Below are 23,276 nucleotides of genomic sequence, written 5' to 3'. Positions count from 1 at the left end.
CAAAACAGGGGGACTTTTGCTGCGTTTTTCAGATTTTACTGAAAACCGTAAAACCCTAACTATACTGGCATTGGTTAAAAGTTAATATTGACACTTACTGTTTCCTATGAATAGTGAACCCCAGTTGATGTAGAATATAAGGCCAGTAGCCTGAGACGAAAGGTGAAGTGCTTGCTGGCCTCCTTGATACCTAGTCTGGGGTGGGGAAATTTGGAGAACCAGTGGACTCCATCTGGGAATGTAAACAACTACAGGGTTCGGGACCTCGAGATCAAGTAACCAACTTGAGATCCAGGTAGACATCCCCCAATTTGAAGGCAATGGGTGCTGCAGGGAACTTGGAGGATACATCAAGAGGAAGGTGTGCGCAAACCCAACAATCTAATACGTTAAAGATACACGAATACCGTCAGGCATGGTGAAGGTATCTGTTCTCACTGTGACCCCCGGGGTGAGCAGATGTACCATTGTATTCATGACATGTGGTTTTAAAAGCAGCAATCACAGTGAGTCGGAGACAAATCAATGAACCATCAACAAATATAACAGGACTATAACAGGACTTTTGCTGCGTTTTTCAGATTTTACTGAAAACCGTAAAACCCTAACTATACTGCCATTGGTTAAAAGTTAATATTGACACTTACTGTTTCCTATGAATAGTGAACCCCAGTTGATGTAGAATATAAGGCCAGTAGCCTGAGACGAAAGGTGAAGTGCTTGCTGGCCTCCTTGATACCTAGTCTGGGGTGGGGAAATTTGGAGAACCAGTGGACTCCATCTGGGAATGTAAACAACTACAGGGTTCGGGACCTCGAGATCAAGTAACCAACTTGATATCCAGGTAGACATCCCCCAATTTGAAGGCAATGGGTGCTGCAGGGAACTTGGAGGATACATCAAGAGGAAGGTGTGCGCAAACCCAACAATCTAATACGTTAAAGATACACGAATACCGTCAGGCATGGTGAAGGTATGTGTTCTCACTGTGACCCCCGGGGTGAGCAGATGTACCATTGTATTCATGACATGTGGTTTTAAAAGCAGCAATCACAGTGAGTCGGAGACAAATCAATGAACCATCAACCATCAATTATAAAATTATAATTATTAAATTATCAACAAATATAACAGTAGTCAGGTAGCCTGACGTGAGGTAGGAGCCTGGCACCAGAGCCTGAAGGTGATCCGGGTTCAGTTAGTATAGAAATAAGAACAAGTTACTTACCAACTGGTAATGTTCTTTCGACTGGATGTTCCTCCACCGTATTCCACATCTTTGGCATGTAATGTCCACAGCTGTGTACTTCGGACATTTTTTCGGCAGAGGGCGTCCTGCATCGATGGCGTCGGGTCGATGTCCCTCGAAGGCCTCCGTCGAGGGCGACGTCACCGGATGTTATAAATAGGACGCACGGCGCCCGTAGCCTCAGTTTATGTTTTTTCCTCCATAACATGTGACATGCTCGTACACAATGCCAGCTTGACTGCAAATAGCGTTGAAGGGAACGTAAATTGCAATAGCATAGGAAATTCTCCAGAGGGGCAGGCTGGGAGGGCGATGTGGAATACGTTGGAGGAACATTCAGTTGAAAGAACGTTACCAGTTGGTAAGTAACTTGTTCTTCGAATGGATTGTGTCCTCCAACGTATTCCACCTCTTTGACAGACTCCCAAAGCAGTACCAGAAAATGGAAGAGCGAGAAGAGTTTAGAATAGCCAATCAGATGGCAGAATAAAGGACCTCTTTACCAAAGGACATATCTTGACCATGGAGCGTATCCAGAGAGTAATGTTTGACAAAGGTATGGATTGAAGCCCATGTAGCTGCGTCACTGTCTTGATATGGGCAAAATCTTCCTCGGGGCCAGCCCTTTGAGAGCAAAAATACCCAATTCAGCCCAAAATACAGGTTCTATTGTGCTGAGCAGTGATCTCATGCTAGTGACAAATGACACCCTCAAAGTTTTAGCATATTTATTCTAAGCAGTGAATTTCATATACATTTGGGATTCAAGTTAGAGAATATTACAAAGCATAAAACAAAGAGCAATGCAAAATATAGTGAAACATGGAACTTAGATAAACATAGAGAAACATAGAGAAATATAGAGAAACATAGAGAAACACAGTCTTACGTCCCTTTAATCAGCACTGGGAGACCATGGTTTTTCATAGAAAAACAATGCTGGAGGACACCGTGAGAGCCAATTCCGGGCACCTGACTGTACACGAATCAAGTCCACAGGACTATCTCCCCCGATCCCATGTGTGCATGGATATTTTATAATCTCTTGCTGTCAGTCACCATGACGCATAGTTCCAGAACTTTCCCTGTGCAAAAATATGGGCTGGTTCATGGAAAAAACCCAGCTCTCTCTGAGATGCTCCCTGCTCGCTCCTACCCCCTCTCCCTTGGAGCCCTCTCCGCGAACACTGGAATGTCCTTATCAGTGCCTTCCCAGAGAAAAGCAAGATTAGCTTGGAGCCAGGGCTACCGTTAGTGAGGCTGAATATTCTAAGGGAAGCAGGGATGTATTAACCCCATCTGCAAGCTCTAAAAGGCATGCACTCATAGCTTAGTGTTTATAGCGCTTATGACTGGCTATCTAAGCGCTATATAGGTGCCATGATGTTCCAAACTCTCCAAAAACCTATTAGCTACATAGCTGGGGCCCTCTCCCTGCCGGTCTATCAACAATGCATAATGTGACCTATTTCATACTAGGCCTGCATATCCCTTGTAGCTCACTACTGCATAATGGAAGTGCTACAACAGACTACTGTCAGCATTTTTAGCACATACTTTGAATACACTATTGGCTTTCAGCGGCTAATGCTGTCATCTAAAGCCCTGATTGGCAAGGTTGCAATTTCGTGTATCACTACATTCCACCCCTATTCAACGTGTGTGCGACAAAATGCTGACTAATACCTATCAATATAGTATTTAGTGCAGTGATAAAGACCTTGGGGCTTTGCAAGAGGTTTAAGCAAACTATCTTCTAGCGGTTAGTTAGCGTGGCATGCAAGGTAAAACACTACCTAAACAAAAATGTACACAAAGTGAACAGTGACATATACCCTTGCCAAAACCTGGCCTACACAAAAATACCTACACAAAGTGAACATGGACATTTACTCTAGCCAAAACCTGGCCTACACAAAAAATACCTACACCAAGTGAACATGGGCATTTACTCTAGCCAAAACCTGGCCTACACAAAAAATACCTACACCAAGTGAACATGGACATTTACTCTAGCCAAAACCTGGCCTACACAAAAATACCTAAATCAATTTTGTATAACTGATTGTCAGTTAAAAAGCAGCATGCAGTTAAAATGTCAAGGCAATCCGGTGTAGTCTAATCTACAATGCACTATTGCATTTATGTATGGTTACCAATTCTAAAACCTGGCAGCCTTTCACCCTAAGGGCCTACCCTCCCCCTGATCCCCGGGCATTCAAGCGTGACTATGGGCTGTGTGACTAGACACTTCCCCCAGGTAGGTGGAGCCCAACCAGAAACCATCTAATTTCGTGAACAAGGTGAACCCATGGGCACCAGGTTATCTAAATAAAAACAATTCTACTAATTTACATCAAAGCATGGCATGTGTTATTCATGCAATCAAAAAGCAAGCAATTCAATCCATATGTATGCTGGTAACTGTAGCTCTGCGTGTCAGTGTGTGGAGGATGGTTGCCCCCACCCAGTAAAAAGCCAACACCTGCTGATTTAACAATGTTTGCCATACAATGCATCGTGTGTATTTAGCAGTCTTGTTGACCTGCCCTATTGCAGAAAAAATGTCTTCATACCTAAAATTCTGCCATCTTCAGTTGGCTGTCAATACTTGTAGCAGTGTTAGGCATATCAATGGGCCCCACTAGGCCAGAAGTTCTATAGCAGAGCTGGCATCAGAACCCATAGTGGCTAGCTTATCGTGCACAGTTTCTATGTCACAAGCATATAAAGCTCCTGCAATTAATTAATCTAGCTCCCTAGCTACGCACACTCTGGTGATGGGCCATAGAAATGGACTCCATTTGTAGCAGCTTGGTAGTACTAAGGAAACATTGCCTCATGATAAATCTATGTCTAAGTGTATCACTGTAATAATGGAGGTGTGCATTACCAGTCTACAATTTACATGTTGCCTTACTACTGGAAAATCTAACAGGTTCACAGTGTCTACCTATTGTGACTTGGAGAATACTCTTCTTCAAGTGGGATATCTACCATATACAATAATAACTTTAGCCACAAACACCATACTACTATCCGGCAGTGGCTGTTTCATCACATTAAACAAATTCATTTAGTCAAGTTATAGTCCATAAAATCTTGGCGAGAACACTCGCTGCAGTTCTTGGTCAGAAAAACATCACATTAGACAAATTAAACAAATGGTATCCATTCAGTGACAAAAGATGCCCGACAATGTGCCTGGCCAGTACACTAGCAATTCCATGTGGATACTCATTTGTAGCGCTTTTCCAAAGAATTATTCCAAACGTCTACAATCAAAAGGTGACTCTTTGCATTAGTGTGCTGGAGACAGCTGTCCCCACAAAAACATGAAACTGGTTGGTTTAACAAAAACCGTGTCACACTCTGTGTCATAAAATCAAACATCAAGTCAGTCATGGTTTCATTTACCTGCCTTAAGCTGGCTGTAAAAGTATCCAGTGTTTCAAAGATTACCATTTCAAATTATAGCTCACACACTTGGCAGCATTACTTCAATTAAGAATCTTAACCTACGCACAGGTGACTTTGATGTGCGCACTCATCTTATCTCAAAATAAATTACGCTCCTGCTTGCATAATCCTGCTGCCCCAACAGTTCATAAATCATTTTCCTGCCTACGTGCAATGTAGAATATTTTTTTTTTTTTAAAAAACAAAACATCTCTGGTTAAAGCAATTCAGTTGGAAGAGTAAAACCATTTCGTTTTTTCAGATTCATCTCAACAGTGCATTTAAAAACCATTTTTCAATGTGTTAGCATTCTTGTGGTGCCTGATGTTACAGTCCACCACTCATTGTCCATAGTCCTTTAAACGAGAAAGGGCAAAACATGTCAATTAAGTTATTTCCAGCAACTGAGTCATTTGAATGTGTAGCATCAAATACTTGATAATTAGCCAAGTCTGCATCGTGCCAGTTCAGCAAAAGTTATTACTCTGTTGGACACTTTTCGCAGGTTGCAGCAGCGTTGAGTGCGGTGCAGGGCACGTTAAAGTTGACTCGCATATCAGTAACTCGCATACTCTATGAGATCAGTGTCACCCACAAACTGCACACATCTATTTCTGATATTGTGAAATGCCTTGTCGTTTTTGCCTAGGCAAAATACAAACAGAAATGTTAGGATTTCATCAAAAGTTCAATATCATTATTCTTCATGTTAGGATGTCATCAAAACTTCAATATCAGCGTTATCCACCCCTTCCCATAACACCACCCCCTCCTTCAAAAAGTCTCATCAGGTAACTACACACTTTGTCATTGCTACTGCAATTATTTATCACCTTTCTGCATGTTTCTGGGGGCTTATTTACACTCAACCATACGGGGTGTAACTGCCTAATCACAAACTTATTTGTGCAATGCAATCATAGCTGGTCAATGGTACCTCAGACTGATCTGTGCTTTTACAAAGCCATATAGTAAGTACCCAGGTCGCACAATGCTTTTCTTTTTTCACCAAAGCGATCACAAATGCCAGGCGCCAACTTGCTTCCAGTGTCTCATGATCTTGATTTAGTTTGCCCTGCTGGCATCACTCCATTTTTCAAAGGTAAAGTCTTTCAGTCCAATACCGCCTACAGTTGTACAAGCAGCTGTTTATTTTTCATACAGGCAGTGTCTTTTCAAGCCTCTGGTTTTTTCACTTGTCATTTTTTCAAAGGGCGTTTGCTGTTTCCTGAACCACCCCTTTGAGTGCGATAGTCTGAGTCAGTTTCTTTTGTTGCTTCAACAAATCATTCATTCTTGCACTAAGCCGTGTGGCTTCTGGATCATGGCTAATGTGCAGTGTTCATGTTATACTTCAAAGCCCCGCTCTGCATGTTGTCTCTTGCTAAACGGCTAAGCACTTTTTGTCAGTTTTGCTTCCATCTGGAATGCCATAATGTCTTTGTCAGTTACTCCATCCCTGGCAATGTAGCTTGCAGTTTGCCAGATGTGTATTTTCTCTTCTCAAAGCGCCTAGAGGTTTCTTCTCCAGTGCACAGCGCTTTACTTCAGTTCACATCACATGGAGCATTGGAATGCAGCTTGCACAGCAATAGCGTTTCACTTCACTTCACATCACATCACATGGGAATGCGGTTTGCACAGTAATGTCTGTTGGAATGGGCAGCTGTCTTTTCTTGGCCCATTCACAGATGCATAGGTAAATGTTCAGATGTGATGTGCCCGTCTGCCATCCTGCATGAAGCCTTTGCTCCCTACCACAGTTTACTGGGCAAATTCTTTACTTTTTTAACAGCTCTCTCTTTTTGCTCCCCCTTCCTCAGGAATGCAGGCATGTTTATCTTTCGTGTGCACCTGGCAGCGCCATGAGCACGCAGCTTATCTCTTTTGCCTATAACTCTTATACTGTGGCGGCTTCAATGGGAAGCACTCGTTTCAGACAGTTCATCCAGATTCTACTCCATGTAATTTTGCAAAATGTCAAAGCGTCTTTTTTGCCTGTTTTAAACCTGATTAATGTCCCATGTAAAAGCATACGTTTTTTTCTTGTAATGTGCGATCTTTCAAGAGAACTCACAACCCATTAAATCTTTGTGCTATCTTATCACACACAGATGTCAATTCTGTTGTACCATTGCCAAACTATAACCACTCATTTCAGTGCATTTAAAAAATAAAAATGCCATATTTAGTGCAGCTCCCTGCACGTTTTCCTGCAAGAGCAACCCACAGTCTATATATTGCTTGTGGGCTGTTTAATGTGTCAACAACATTTTTCCCCATGTATCACAGTCAACAGCACACTATTTCCAAATCATACATCACTTATAAGGCAACAGCACAAATCCATGGCATAGCATGGGGACAGTCAAAAATACTCCAGGGGCAATTTAGAAAAATATAAATTGTTTTTCCCCCCAACCATTGCAAACTGATTCTGCAAATTCAAATCAATACACAAAATCGAAAATCCAAATAACATTCACTCACTTTCTTTTTAAGTGAGTCTCTCACCCATTAAAAGCATGGCACAGCTTAAAATGCAATATAACCATTTTAGTGTGTTTCCTTTAAACAGAATTTGCCATTATTAGCACATGGAATTTTACAGTTGCCAAAAGAAAAAAAAAACTCTTTAGGCTCTCAGCACAGATGTTACTCATTCCCCTAAGCCTGGCTCATTCCCCTTCCTCATTATTCAGGAATGCCAACCCTTCAAAAGCATATATCAAAAAAGCGAACCTTCGCCTCCGAACATTACAGCCCCCACTCGCTAGGACACTGGGGCTGAGTCAATGGTTAAATCACTATTCATAATTTGCATGTCAAATTCTTGCAATTATTTTTTTTTCCTGCCCTCATGACAGAATAGAGATGAGAACTCCGTCTCACTATGCATTCCAAATTACAACTTTAAACTGGGAAAACCGCATGATAAAATTCTTTTCTAATTGAGCATACATCTTTCTTAACCATTCATCGGAGTGCTTTAAACAAAGCCATTTCCCGCTTGTTTATCGCCTTGTACTCCCTGGCACCAATCCCATGCAATAAGTCAGTCACGACTGATTTACTGAAGGGAGTCTTAACCACACAAGCTATCGGCCACGGCAAACCGACACAACATTGCTGCCTTTTGAAGTCTCAGAGCTGCAGTGAGACCATCAAGGAAATGCGACAGCCTGCTCCCCACTCTACACTGTGTTCTCTCACACCATTTGTCATGTCAGCATGGCACTGCTCTTCACAAATCCCACAAAGCTGCCACCAAATGTCTTGATATGGGCAAAATCTTCCTCGGGGCCAGCCCTTTGAGAGCAAAAATACCCAATTCAGCCCAAAATACAGGTTCTATTGTGCTGAGCAGTGATCTCATGCTAGTGACAAATGACACCCTCAAAGTTTTAGCATATTTATTCTAAGCAGTGAATTTCATATACATTTGGGATTCAAGTTAGAGAATATTACAAAGCATAAAACAAAGAGCAATGCAAAATATAGTGAAACATGGAACTTAGATAAACATAGAGAAACATAGAGAAATATAGAGAAACATAGAGAAACACAGTCTTACGTCCCTTTAATCAGCACTGGGAGACCATGGTTTTTCATAGAAAAACAATGCTGGAGGACACCGTGAGAGCCAATTCCGGGCACCTGACTGTACACGAATCAAGTCCACAGGACGATCTCCCCCGATCCCATGTGTGCATGGATATTTTATAATCTCTTGCTGTCAGTCACCATGACGCATAGTTCCAGAACTTTCCCTGTGCAAAAATATGGGCTGGTTCATGGAAAAAACCCAGCTCTCTCTGAGATGCTCCCTGCTCGCTCCTACCCCCTCCCTTGGAGCCCTCTCCGCGAACACTGGAATGTCCTTATCAGTGCCTTCCCAGAGAAAAGCAAGATTAGCTTGGAGCCAGGGCTACCGTTAGTGAGGCTGAATATTCTAAGGGAAGCAGGGATGTATTAACCCCATCTGCAAGCTCTAAAAGGCATGCACTCATAGCTTAGTGTTTATAGCGCTTATGACTGGCTATATAAGCGCTATATAGGTGCCATGATGTTCCAAACTCTCCAAAAACCTATTAGCTACATAGCTGGGGCCCTCTCCCTGCCGGTCTATCAACAATGCATAATGTGACCTATTTCATACTAGGCCTGCATATCCCTTGTAGCTCACTACTGCATAATGGAAGTGCTACAACAGACTACTGTCAGCATTTTTAGCACATACTTTGAATACACTATTGGCTTTCAGCGGCTAATGCTGTCATCTAAAGCCCTGATTGGCAAGGTTGCAATTTCGTGTATCACTACAGTCACAAATATTCCTAATAGGATCTCTCCGCTGCAGGGCTGTGGAAGTAGCCACGCCCCTAGTTGAATGAGCTTGCAACCCTTCAGGATGGTCTTTGCCGCCAATCTATAACATTCAGTAATGGTGAGGATAATCCACCTGGACATGGTCTGTTTGGTAACAGCCTGGCCCAATCAGTGTACAGCATACCCCATAAAGAGTTGATCGTCCACCCTGACCCTGGAAATCCTAGAAATATAAAAGCTCAGAGCTCTCCTAGGGTCAAACCTATGGAGTCACTCTTCTTGCTTACCCGGATGAGGAGGAGGAGGATAGAAAGAAGGAAGTACCACTTTCTGACTTAAATGAAAATCACAAAAAACTAAAGTAACAGAGAATACCAGGTCTATCCAAGCCCTATGGTCTAACCTGGAGAGAACCGTTATATTTATAAAGGCAAACAAAAGACCATAAAGCGGGGTACTCTGTGTGGTAAGCTCTAGACCAGTGAACACACTTACACAGAAAATATATCATATAAACAAACACGACATACAAAGTGACTCAATCCAATTTACTTCACTAAACTCATTTTTTTAAAAAAATTTTTGATTTTATTTTTAATAATAAATAATCAGAGAAAGGTATATCAATACAAAGTCATCACCTATATCTAAAAATCATCCATCGTGCCACCATAATAGAACCTCTAAAAAGTTTGAGACACTCAAAATCAGTCTCATACAACCCTCTATTAACATCCTCACCCAGAAACCATACTGCAAACACACTTCACTCATACTCAACCATTCAAATTCAATTCACTATTATTTCTTTCAATTGTGATTGTTTTTTCTTTCAATTATAACAATTCACACACAAGTATAAAACAGTATACTAAAATACAAACTCCAATATCAACAATATATCAGAGAGTGTCACAGTGAAGTAACAAAATATTCTAAATAATACACAACAATGTGATATAGACTTATGTCTTATTACAACATCAAATTCCCCGGCCCTAAATGAAAATCAGACACTACCTTATGTAGAAAGGAAGGACGTACCCGCAGTACAACCCTATCCTTGTGGAACACAGTAAAGGGCGGCTTAGATGAAAGGTCTGCAATTCACTCACTCTGCGAGCGGATGTAACCACAACCAAGAACACCGTCTTGAAAGACAACAGTCTCAAAGGACAGGAGTGCAAAGGTTCAAATGGAGCACCCATTAGGCATTTCAAGACCAAATTCAGATCCCAAACCGGCACCTGAAACGGAGACGGCAGGAACACATTAGTGAGCCCTTTAAGAAATTGGGAAATCAAAGGAATCTTAAAATAAGAACATTCTTCATACGAGCGCTTCAGACGTGCCGCCAGGTAACCTTTAATGGTACCGACTTGAAGGCACCTGTGGGCCAAAGAAAGCAAAAAAGATAGAACCATGGGAATGGAACACTGAAAAGGATCAGCATTGTGTCCTCTGCACCAGTCGCAAAACTTACGCCAACGGTACAGGGATTTGGTTGCTGGCCGAAAGCAACACCTCCATCACATCATCTGGGAGGTCCCAATACTTATATCTCAACCTTTCAGATACCAAGCGTGAAGGTTGAGAGTCTTGACCTCTGGATGGAGAACCCGACCCCCCCCCTCGTGCGAGAGAAGATCCTCTTGGTAGGGAAGACGGCGTGGGGGGCAGATGGACATTTCTACAAGGTCTGGGTACCACACTCTCCTGGCACAATCCGGAGCAATGAGGATCATGTGGCCTCCAAACCTCCGCAACCTCCTTAACACTTGAGGAATGACGGGGACTGGAGGAAACGTGTACAGAGGTGGGAATGACCAATCCACGATGAATGTGTCTCCTAAGGCTCCTCTCGGAGGAAATTCTCTTGAGCTTAATCTCTCACACTTCCGGTTGGCATTGGTCACGAAGAGATCCACTTGTGGGGTTCCCCAAAGGGCGAAGATCTCCAGAAGGACCTCCTGAGCCAACTTCCAGAGATCGGGCTCTGCCTGCTCAGAGCGTCCACCGCCGCATTCTCCTCTCCGGCCAGATGAACTCTGAGAGTGAAATTCCTTGCTGGATTGCCCAGAACCAGAGCTGCATTACCTCTCTGCACATCGGGAGTGACCCTCCCCCCCCTTTTTTTGTTGAGGTAATGCTTGCCCACTGTGTTGTCCGTCATGATCAGGACACTCTTCCCCCGCACAGACGACAGAAAAGGCTTCAGGGCCAGCCTGATGACCCTAAGCTCTAACAGGTTGATGTGGATTTTGGACTCTGACGGAGACCAACGACCAATGGCGGTCAAATCGTCGGTATGAGCTCCCCATCCTGTGAGGGAAGCGTCAGTCACTACTGTCACCTCTGGCAACGGTTGCCTAAATGGCTCCCCCTTCATCAGGTTCCTCTCGTTGGCCCACCACAGAAGATCCTGGGAGACCGAGAGTGGAATCTGAACGGGATCCGACATCTTGCCTGAGAGTTGGGACCACTGCATCTCGAGGACCGATTGCAGGGATCTCATCCTCAGCCTGGCCTCTGGCACCAGAAAAAAGCAGGATGCCATGAGGCCAAGCAACCATAAGAATTCGAAAGCCGGGAGACGCTGGGCATGTTGAAACTTGTCCACCATCTGTACAATGTGATGAGCCCTCACCTTGGGAGGCAAGCACTTCCCCAAGGACTTGTCCAACACAGCCCTGATGTACTGGAGCTGTTGGGAAGGTGTCAGGTGCGACCTCTTTAAATTGAGGGAGAAGCCCAGCTTTTGGAGGGAGCGGCAGGTGAGACCGAGATGATCCACCGCTTGCTTGAAGGAACGCGCACAGATCAGCCAGTCGTCCAGGTAGGGGTAGACGTGAATCCCCCCCTCGCCTGACATACGCTGCCACCACCACCATTTGCTTGGTGAAGACCCTCGGGCAGAGGTCAGTCCGAATGGCAGGACCCGAAACTGAAAGTGCAAGCTGCCAGCCGCAAACCTCAGGTACTTTCTGTGCTTTGGATGAATCGGCACATGAAAGTAAGCATCCTGTAGGTCCAAAGACACCAACCAATCCAGAAGTCGAAGGACCTGGGGGACCTGAGAAAGAGTGACCATCTTGAACTTGTCCTTCCTGCGGAGTTTGTTCAACCAACACAAGTCCAAGATGGGTCTCAATCCCCCGTCGTTCTTTGGAATACAAAAATATGGGGAATACCATCCCTTGTTTCTCTCTGTTACAGGCACCAACCAGTTCTATAGCACCTTTCTCCAGCAGGGTCAAGATTTCCTGCACAAGGAGCGGATCTGGAAGCTTCAAAGAGAGAGTCCCCAGAGGATTGTCGTGAGGCCGCTTTAGGAAGGGAAGGCAGTAGCCGTGGGCCATTTTTTCCAGAACCCACGCATCCGAAGTAATAGCTCATCATTCTTCGAGCTGCTGAGAGAGTCTGCCCCCAACCGGCGAACAATGGAACCTGGCCTCATGACTGTTTTGTAGCAGCTGCAGCAGTGTCTGAAGGCAAAGAGGCAGCTGCCTGTGCGGCTTTGGCACTCCTATTTCAACGACCACCACAGGTACTTTTTCGCTGGCCCCTTTGACTGGTGGCCCCTCTAAATTGAGGGAGAAGCCCAGCTTTTGGAGGGAGCGGCAGGTGAGACCGAGATGATCCACCGCTTTCTTGAAGGAACGCGCACAGATCAGCCAGTCGTCTTACAACGAGGAGTTGTAATGAAAGGAACCTCTCCTCCACTGCTGTCCCCTAGGATGAAAAGGCGGAGGTTGACACACAGCTGCGCTCAAAGATTTTGCCGCAGCTTTTGAGGTCTGCAACCTCTCAAGGCTCTCGTCAGCCTTGCTGCCAAACAAATGCACACCATCAAAGGACATGTTCAAAAGACGGGCTTGCACATCCAGTGCAAAACCCGACTTCCGCAACCATGCAAATCTGCGTATAACGGTGCTCGCAGCCATGGCCCGACTAACACTGTCGGCCGTGTCCAATCCAGGCTGAAGGGATTCACACATGGCATCCTTGCCATCCTGCACGAGAGCAAGGAACCCAATCCCTTTCTTCCCCTTCGGGAATATGCTCAGCCGCTAGAGAAACACAATTCCACAGTGTGTGAAAATCTTCCTAAGGCACAAGTGGAGTTGGCTGACTTCAGCGCCATACTCCCAGCAGAAAACCCCTTGCGTGCCCGACCATCGAAGCATTTGTTGTCCCTATCAGCAGGGATGGTAGGGTACGCCGCTTGCCTCGAGGAGGCCGTAGCTGCCTGAACCACCAAACACCCGGGGGTGGGGTGAGATGAAAATAGCTGGGGTTGTTACTGGAAGGGCAGTATTTTTTAGTTAACGACTTGTTAACAGCGGAAGAGATTCCGGTGACTGACAAGCAGCCGCCACCCTTTTCTGCAGCGTCAAATGAAAAGGTAACACCGGGTCAGAGGACGGACCTTGATCCAAAATATCCGTTAAGTCATCCTGGACAAAAGCTTCTGGAGGACTAGACCAACCAAGACACTCAGTGACCCTAGCCATAAGTCTCCTATAGGATGACACAGCATGAGCCCCAGGCTCAGGTCTGCCAAACTCCACCTCCGGAGAAGTGTTCAAGCCACTAGCATCCTGAAGAGATTGACCTAACTCTTCCAATTGACTGTCCCTGGAAAAGACAGGAGCCACATCAGGCTCAACAGTGTCAAATTCCAAATCCGATCTCTCCTCATCCTCACAGATGTCATCCAGAGGGAGAAAAAACTCCTGCCTCGGGACAGAAAAGGATCTGGAATCCTTATCAGGCCTCACAGACTTGGAAGTAGCCTTCCTCCAAGGATCTACAGTACCAGGGACCTCCATCGGCAAGTTCTGGCGAAAAAGCCCCGAAGGCGTCGAGAGCACCGATAGCTTCGGCGTCGACAAAGGCGCCGAGGGCTGGTGTGAAGGCAAAGCTTCCACATCCGTATCCGATGGACACAGCGCCGACGGAGTCGACGCCGACCTCGAGCCCTTGCCAGATTTCTGCGGTTTTGCTGGAGACGAAGACCGAGATCTGGAATCAGCACATCTCTGGCGATCACCCTGAACCTTGTCCGAACGGGACCTCGAAGGTTCCAGATGAGAATCGCGCCGAGGACCCGGGCTTGAAGGCGGGCGAGCATCGGACTGAGACCGTTCCCTGCCGGCTTCTTTCGAAGCCGCGGGCGGAACTGTGCCCTGGGATTGGAAAATCACCAGCATCTGCTCCCTGAAGGCTGCCCATTCCTCTGGCGTTGGGGACTTAGTGGGATGGGCCACTTTCCTTGCAGCACCATCCTCCGAGGGGGACAGGGAAGATGACCGGTGACGGCGCTTCCGAGAATGCCGAGACGAGGAGGAAAAATGGCGGGAACCACTCCGGGACCGAGATCCCCGGGATTCCTTCCGACGAGGAGAGTCACCCCTGAAATCGTCGGTGGGCATCCCGTTTGCAGGTTTACGGGACTTACTGGGTTTAGAACCCCTAACTAACTGTAGCTTCCCCTTACGCTCCTGCAAGGCCTTATCAGTCTGTGACTGGCATTTGGACCAGTCGTCGGTGGCATGACTCTCACCCAAACACCACAAACAAATTCGATGCGGGTCCGTAATCGACATCTTAGACTTGCAGTCCCGGAAAGTCTTAAAGCCAGACCGCGGAGTCGGAGGGGTCGAAGAAGAAGATATATTCACGAGGAATACACAAGGCGCGCCGAGTCTCTGAAGCAAACACGTTTGCAGAAAAACAGAACTGAGGCTACGGTCACTGTGCGTCCTATTTATAACATCCAGTGATGTCGCCCTCGACAGAGGCCTTTGAGGGAAATCGACTCGACACCATTGACGCAGGACGCCCTCTGCCGAACAAATTTCTGAAGTACACAGCTGTGGACACTACATGTCAAAAATGTGAAATACGTTGGAGGACACAATCCTTTCGAAATGTCTGTGTGGAGCAATTCACCAAGACTTATCAGTTCAGGGCACAAATGTCTGTTGTTGCAAGACTGGGGAAAATGTCAATGGTATCAAGAAGCATAGAGGGGTATATGAAAGGGAAGGATTCAGGTGGAGGCACGAGAAAAGTGATAAAGGAAAGGACACATCATACCCCTGAACAGTGTGACTGGAGTAGGGCTGGAGGTATGAGCACATGGGGAAGCGTTGAGGAGGTAGAAAGAGAAAAGAAAGAGTCTAGGAATGACAGTGGAAATCCCCTTAGGCACAAGACTATTGTGACTTGGCAAGGAGGGGAAGTTGTTAAGTGAAGCAATATTTCCTAAGAAGCAGGAAGATAATCAGTGCTGAATTCAGTCCAGAAACCAAATAAAGTGCCCAGGCCATGGTGGCAACCTTTGGACGGGGCTTGCACAAACTGTGCCAAACATACTTGGCTGTCTAGGCCTAAGAGGGAAGCACACTCAGGCCCCCCAGAGACCCAGGAGGCAGGGTTTCACCTAGATTAGAGAAATCAGGATGGGTAGAAGCAGACCGTGGCCACTTAGACGAAGAACCAAGGAACCACTTATAGCCCCGACTGTGTGTGGTAGACAGTTTCAGGGCAGAAAACCCACATTGAGAGGCTTTGTGATACACCAGGAGACATTTTACATGCATTCAAATAAAGATTGAAAGATTGGATTTATTTAGAACATTTTGTTTTCCTATATCAAGCGATTTTGCATTAATTGGAAATCATGGAGAAGCCATCCACTGTTTATGGGGAAGAAAGCTGCTGATCTGATTGAGGAACAGAAACCCCATATCAGAAAAGTGCTTTATGTGGCTGGGAGAGAAGCTAAGGGGCCGAGAGAAGGGTTTTGGGCATTGCTCGACTTTCAGTTTAGATTATTGTAAATAAAAACTGTGTAACATTTGAACACAAGTTTCTGTGTTGTTGATCCTGCTTGACTTCTCGCTTGCAGCCAGAAGAGAGAAACAGGGGACGCCATAGCAAGATTAACCCCCAGCTGCATCAGCATCCACTTCCTGGCATTCTTACTGTAACACTGTCACAGCATCGCCATAATTCGCCAAGAAGTGATTTGCCACTGCTATGCTTCAATTTAAGCCTGTCCATCTGCCTCTTGCAAAGGACAGCATGCCATTAGTTTGTACCAACCTCTTTCCTTCATTAGGTAGGTGTTCCTCAGAGGTTTTCACAAACCTTATGGCACACCAGGAAAATGTTACTCAGATAATTACAGCTGCCTCTTATTTTTGTCAGGCAAATATTCATCATATATTCTCACCAGCCTCTTGACGTTGTTGGGTGAGTGATCATCAGGGACATTATATAGCCCCTTCTCTTTGTCAGGCAAAAGGTTCTCAGAGACCTCCTAAAGCCTCTTGATGGCATAAGGCAGCTTTGAGCTCATGCCAGATCTTCCAGAAAGAGAGTGTTCAGTAGTGCAGCACTGCTTTTCTTTCGGGCCTACTGCTCTGCCTCTCAGCTTCCTGGAGGACACTGCTTTCCAGAGGTGCCTTCCAATGATTGTGCTAAAAGGCTGCAGCTTTCCTTTTAATGCTCTGTTGCGTGTCTTCCCAGTGGTACGGATTCCCTTATTTTTCATGTATATATGACTGGGTTTGATGCTGGTTTTGGTGCTGTTAGACATACCCTTTTTCCCAGCATGCATGTCAAGTTATCAAAGGTGATATAAGGTCTGACAGCTATTTCAAAATTCATTGTTGGAGTGGGTCTGACGTGCCCCCAGACTTTGCCCATTGCTCTGAATGGTTCCCTGAAGCAGAAATGAATCCCCACACCTAACAACATTCCTGGGTATTCCTTTCTTAAGCACTCAATACCCTGTGATCGACTGGTACAGAAAAAGGTCCGATTTATTTTTATTTTTTTATATATTTATTAGGCTTTCATCAAAACACATTTCTATCACACAGGCTTCAGTAAAATAGAACAAACATGAATAATTGTAACTAACAATATCCAATGTCCATACAACTACAAAATCATTTATCTAAATCTGCAATCATACTAGACCTTACAATTTAAAACCACAACATATTACAATTCCCATGTGAAAAACAGCACATCCAAAATACAATACTCCACACATAAACACACTAAACACCACATGAACAATAAGAAAGGAAAAGAGAAGAAAGAGGAGAAGAATAAAAAAAATAAAAAGAGATAAAAAAAGGGGGAGGGGAACTCCCTCTTTCCCTTCCTCCCCCTCACCTCCCCACTTCTCTATTAAACATATATGGCATTAAATGAGCCCCATAAAGAAAGATAATCATCTTCTCTACCCTTGTCCTTCAAGGAGATTTTTTCATACTTAGACAAAATCTGTAATTCCACTAGCCAGTCATCCACATTAGGTTTCTTCCTAGTCTTCCAGATTGCTGATCCTCATGCTTCCCTGAGAGTGACACTCATGGAAAGCCCAAGGGTGGCCCAGAGACAACCGGAGTGGCCACACATAAGTATGGAAACCTACTGGCACTGATCGATGACCTCCCTACTTATTACCAAGATTAGAGCAATGTTTTCAACCCTCATAATGCTGACACCAAGCCACCCCAAAGACTGTATGATTGCAGAATCAAATTGCTTCAGGGATAGGATACTGTATGAGATACTGTATGAGTGGGCGTAAGCATTAACAGAGAAGGAGAATGCCATCCTCAAGAAGTACTTTGCAGATGACGTAGGTTAAAGGATTCAATCAGCAATCTACTTCTCCTGTAGGAATAGAGAGCAAGCATGCCCCATTGCCAACCTAACACCATCCAGGTCTCCAGAGAACATTTTGAAGTAGGATTATTTTACTTCCCACTTTTTAAATTATTTTTAGGAGAGAAAACCTATTCCACACTAAAATGATAACACTTTGTAATATTGTTTTAAATTTTATGTTATTGCTTATAGTAGGAAACTAGCTCAAGAGCAGCAGAGCGCTTTACAACAGGATTATTCCTGAATTGGGCTTGGCATTTTAAACAGTAACGCAGTACTGTTGGCGTAGACAGAGAGGTATTTTTGTCTGGCAGGTATTGTTGGAAGAGTCATGTTTCTAGTGTTTTGCAGAACTGGAGGAAGTTGGGGGCATTTCGAGCCTCTACCGAGATTGAGTTCCAGACGACCGGGGTGTGGCAGGAGAAGAACCTCTTGCAAATCTTCTCTTCGCGAGCAAGCTTTGCCTATGATAGTTCATACAAATTAAAAGACATACTTGATATATATTTTAATCATTCAGTTCCTCTTCTGATCAGGCTGTAGCACTATTCGAGCTAATCCGGTAGCAGTGCTCTGCTGTTACCATTCGAGGAGCTGAGTGGTCAGAAGCAGAAGGCAAGCTCCAATGGGTCTATTGTCTATTTTTTTGTTGAGAATATTTTTACTCCCTATGTTTTTTAAGGGAGTAAACATGACTGTTAACGTGCTTGTCTGTAGTACTAACACAATCAGTTTAAAAAATGAGTATCCCCTACCTATAATCCAGGTATTGTGGGACCAAACCAGGAGAGCCTCCATTTATACCAACCTAGGAGACAAAGAAGCCTTCAACCATATCCAAATCTATCCCAGAAACGAATGCAAGACCTCATTCTGCCCACATTGTGGGCACTGTGAGATACTGGTTATGCTGTTTGGGCTATGCAATGTCAGTGCAGTGTGTTTCAGCACTTTCTCATTTAACCCTGCAAGGATCTACTCAATATCTATATAGGGATCTATCTATGCAGATTAACTGATGGTATGTTCTGTGATGCGCAGGAGCACATCCTGTATGTCAAAAAAGTGCTTCACTGCCTCCGGCTCCACAGCTGTATGCCAAACCACAACAAATGCCCCTTTTCTCACTCTCATGCTGCTTTTTGCGCTATGTACCCACTTCCAGGGGTGTGGAAATGTACCAAGGGAAGAGCCAAGCTAACCTGGAATGGCGCAGGTGCCTGATCTTTGAAAAAGGACAAGGAAGCGGTTATTAAACATTTTTATTTTATTTTAACACCAATAGGTAAGAACAGTAGTATACATACATACGCAATGCAAACAAAGTGGATCAACGATAGAACCATGCAAACCTAATGGATAAGCTATTCGTATCAGAAAACATTTGTGGAAAGTAATGAAAAAAAAGGGACATCAATCGCATAACAGTGTCACGTCTATACCCACCCAACTGGATACTATTGTAGAATCAGCAATGCAACCAAATCATATTGACAATGCACTTCAGGCGGCTTTTAAATTACACATATTTCATGAAGCATTTAAGTAATACATCATTTAACCATAGATATCCAGGAACGGGCCCAGAGATAATTGAATTTATCAGATTCTCCTCTGTATTTAAAAATCGCCCTCTTGTACGTGGACACAGTCAGCAGTTCCTCCACCCAGTCATCAATGGTGAAGCAGTTGGGCGATTTCCACGCATGCAGGATAATTTCTTTAGCAAGCATGCAGCTTCTTAATACCCACATTTTCTTAGGAAATCACAGGCCTTTTAATGATATGATATGATAGGTTATTTATAACGCGCTTAATACCCAGAGGTTTCTAAGCGCGGACCCGATGATCGAACCTGTGTTGCTCTGTGTCGTCTTGCTTCCAGGGCGAGCACGTTGGCCCTGAGCTATCCTCCTAAAACATGGACATTTATTACAAATGCGAAGACTTATGAAACACGACTTAAAGCTCTGCATATGCATATTTTTAAAGGAACAGAAATGCGCAAGGAGTAGTGATGTTAGGCAAGAAAAGTGGCTAGTGTTTTCTCTGAATTTCTAACATTATCAGGCTTTGAAATGCTCATATTCAGCCATTAATCTCCATGCATTTTACTCTGGCAGAAGAGAACACATGCACATGGTTTATGATTGAATTCTGTGCAGGCTATCTCTGTCAACCAACATAGTCGATACATCGATTAGCGTTCAGTTAGGTCATGTTAACATAATATTTAAAATGTTGTAAATTTACTGGTACTAATCTTGACACAGTAACTGATGTTTATTAAATTGTAAAAATTCCTCCTAACAAGTCCGAATGTTAGAACGACGTGCACTGCAATCGGTGCATTGGGACTCAAATCTCCCGCACTCTTGTTAGCTATCATATCTGTCAAGACAGCACATTGAATCCCAAAACAAACCCTATTTCTTTTTAACTTTTTCAAATTGCTTAGTTTAATTCCATGTCTGCTTGTTAGACATGCAGAAAGGCAGCTTTTGTATCATGGCAGTGTCGTGATGCAGCAGCCCAGTGGCCGGAATTCGAATTAAATGTCAGCAGTGACCCATGGATCATTGTTACACCACACAACGTCAAACAGAAGAGACGGACCACAGAGCAGATGTTGCTGAATTGCTTGAAGAACCGCCCACACAATCAACACCCTTTAAACAAATTATTTCTAGGAAGCTGAAAATGTTACCCGTTTCTCCAATACATGTGGACATATCAGATGTATCACACACAGAAATAACTGAAGCATCTTTGCCACTAATTGACGATTGTGCTCCTGATGTGGACTACACTCTTCCTAGTGTTGAGGACGTATCCACCTCCATGGAATTGCAATCCACTGTACCTCTAGATATTGGCTATTAAAGGAACCAAAATACATTGTATTCGACTGCTGCCTGATCGAGATCATGAAAATGGTGAAATGCAATCATAAATTGTGTCATAGTATTTATGGGGAGCCATTGGTGGAGTTTGCTAGTTTAGTTAAAGGCACCAACGTGCAGATCCATGGTATCTGTGTACACCACCATAACTAATTTTCATGGTCTGCTCAACCCATACTTGGAAAAGCACCTGCTGGAAATGTAATTTGTTCATCTGCAATGTTGTTTTGCGGATCAACATTCAGTACACTTTCAAGTTTTTCTAACTTTATGGGACTCCAGTTCCTCTCAAAAACCCAATAATACAAATATCAGAAGAATTTCTTGTTCGCCGCTACTAGCCAGGCATGAACACTCCATCAGTTGTCAATCGACAATGCTCTCGCTGGCAAAAGGCTCTGGCTTGCTGGTGATGGACAGTGCGACAGTCCTGGTTTTTCTGCTAAATACTGCATTTACCACTCACAAGACATGGAAACCAAAATAATTGTGAGTTTGGTGGTTGTGCAAGTAACTGAATGCACATCTTCTGTTGCAACGGAAAAACATGGTTTCATCAAATCCGTTCAACTTCTGCAATCGAGATGACTGCACATATACCTGATAGCCACTGACAGGCACGTTTCAAATGCCAAGGCCACGCAAGAGCAGTTCCCAGACATAAAGCATCAATATAATGTATGATACGTAGCAAAATCCATTTAGAAAAAAATTACAGCTGCTGGAAAAAAAAGGCCACAGAAAACATTTTAAATTGGTCACAGTCTATAAGCAACCATTTTTGGTGGAGCTCAAAAACTTGTCAAGGATCTGTTGATATACTACTTGATAAATGGCGCTTAGTGATGCAACATTGTTCCAACTTACATTCTTGACAAGAAAACGAACATTTCCATGAATGTGCACATGAACCATTGAGCAGGGAGGAGAAGCGTAAGAAAAGGTGGTTGGTTCAAGGCTACCCGCCTCACGAAGCACTTTGGAAGATTGTTTGCAACAAAACGCTTTTGAAAGACATGAAGGGACTGACCCAATTCTGCCACACTGGAGATTTAGAGGTGTTCCACAATATGTGCTTAAAGTACAGGCCTAAAAGGTTACATTTCAGCATGGACAGTATGGAGGACAGAACAAGACTGGCTGTACTTGCACACAACAAGAACATTGGAGGGCAACAAGCAAAAACTGCAGGAATGTTTGGTATGCCTCATTACAACACAGAGTATACAAAAAGAAGCAAAGCCAATCTACCAGCAGATGGATTTTGAATTTGTGAAAGATCTGATAGTGAATGCGCTGGCCATGCAAACACATGGAATTGAACCAGATTTTGTTTCTAAGGCCCAGGCTGTGCTGCATAATTTTGCCCTCCAAAACTTTAACTTTTGGAAAGGTCGACTTCGAGATTTAAATGATGGGTGCCTCAGCAGGACCACCTCAGGTTTTGGAAGCAACTGAAGACTTTCCTTTACGCTTCTGCTTTCTTTCTCTCTCTCCCCTGCTGATGTTCTTGTTCTGCTGCGCTGACTAGTGTCCTGACCACCCTCTGAACCGTATGACCAGTGCCGAGGAATGAGGGGGAACGCCCCATGGAGCTCAAGGGCAAAGGCCCTTAAGCTTGGGAGCATTGCACGGGGCACCGAGGAAGGGAAGTGGGGGGAGAAAGGCGACCATAAGGCAACCCACTCCCCCTGGCCCCCCCTGTTCTCTCCTGAAGCAGGACTCACAGGAAGAGCCTGACAGGGAACGGACTCAGGACACAACAAAAAGGTGCTATCAGTCAGGTTGTGCCTACACTGAAACCCCCAGTTTCTCGCCCTCTATTCGAAGGGGGACAGAATACCCTAGCAATATGAGAGGGGAAAGGCAGGAAGCCACACACATAGGTGCAAATTGGCTGTCGGCACAGGCCAGCCATTTGGGGGGGGGCAGTAACAATATGCTGGCATGGCCCCAGGGCATATTTGCCATATATAGGGAGAGCTACAGGAGCAGACTTGCAGAAAGAACCCTCAGACCTAAGTGTAACCAAACTCTGCGTTCGCAGACCCTGCCTCTCATTTGCCCGGATACCACCCCACCCCTGGAAAAGGTACATTTGGGCAAGCACAGGACAACAGTCGTTGTATGAAAGTTGTGGAAAAGAAGAGCAGGAAAGGTGGCATGGGCCTCGAAGGAAACTGCCATCAGGCATAGGAGTGCTCAGCGGCCAATTTATAGGTGCCAAAAACACGGACCTGGGAGCTCACGCTTGGGACACCGTGTGAGCAAAGAAAGGCAACTTCCATTTCCTGGCACAAGTGCTGAAAAGTACAGAACTAAGGAAACACTGCACACCTGTTGTTGGGGAATACCCACAATACGAAGTTACGTTTTTAGTAGTATTATGTTTGCTAAACAGCTACAGCCTTTTTATTGCCAACACAAAACATGTTTCTGCGTATTGTGTTATGTATTTACTATATAGAATGCATGCTCCATAGGGCCAGCGGTTCCACAGCTTATGGGGACCAGGCTCCCTCATGACCAGTAGCCCCATGTACTGCCTCCGGCCCTACGGCGCACTATGGACTGTATCTGCAATCCCCAAAGTCTCCTGCCTACTTGGACTTACTTAGAGCTGGCCACACTTACTCGAG

Source organism: Ambystoma mexicanum, chromosome 3q (assembly GCF_040938575.1).
Source record: "Ambystoma mexicanum isolate Mex_15411 chromosome 3q, UKY_AmexF1_1, whole genome shotgun sequence".
Lineage (NCBI taxonomy): Eukaryota > Metazoa > Chordata > Amphibia > Caudata > Ambystomatidae > Ambystoma > Ambystoma mexicanum.
This window is presented reverse-complemented; position numbering follows the sequence as displayed.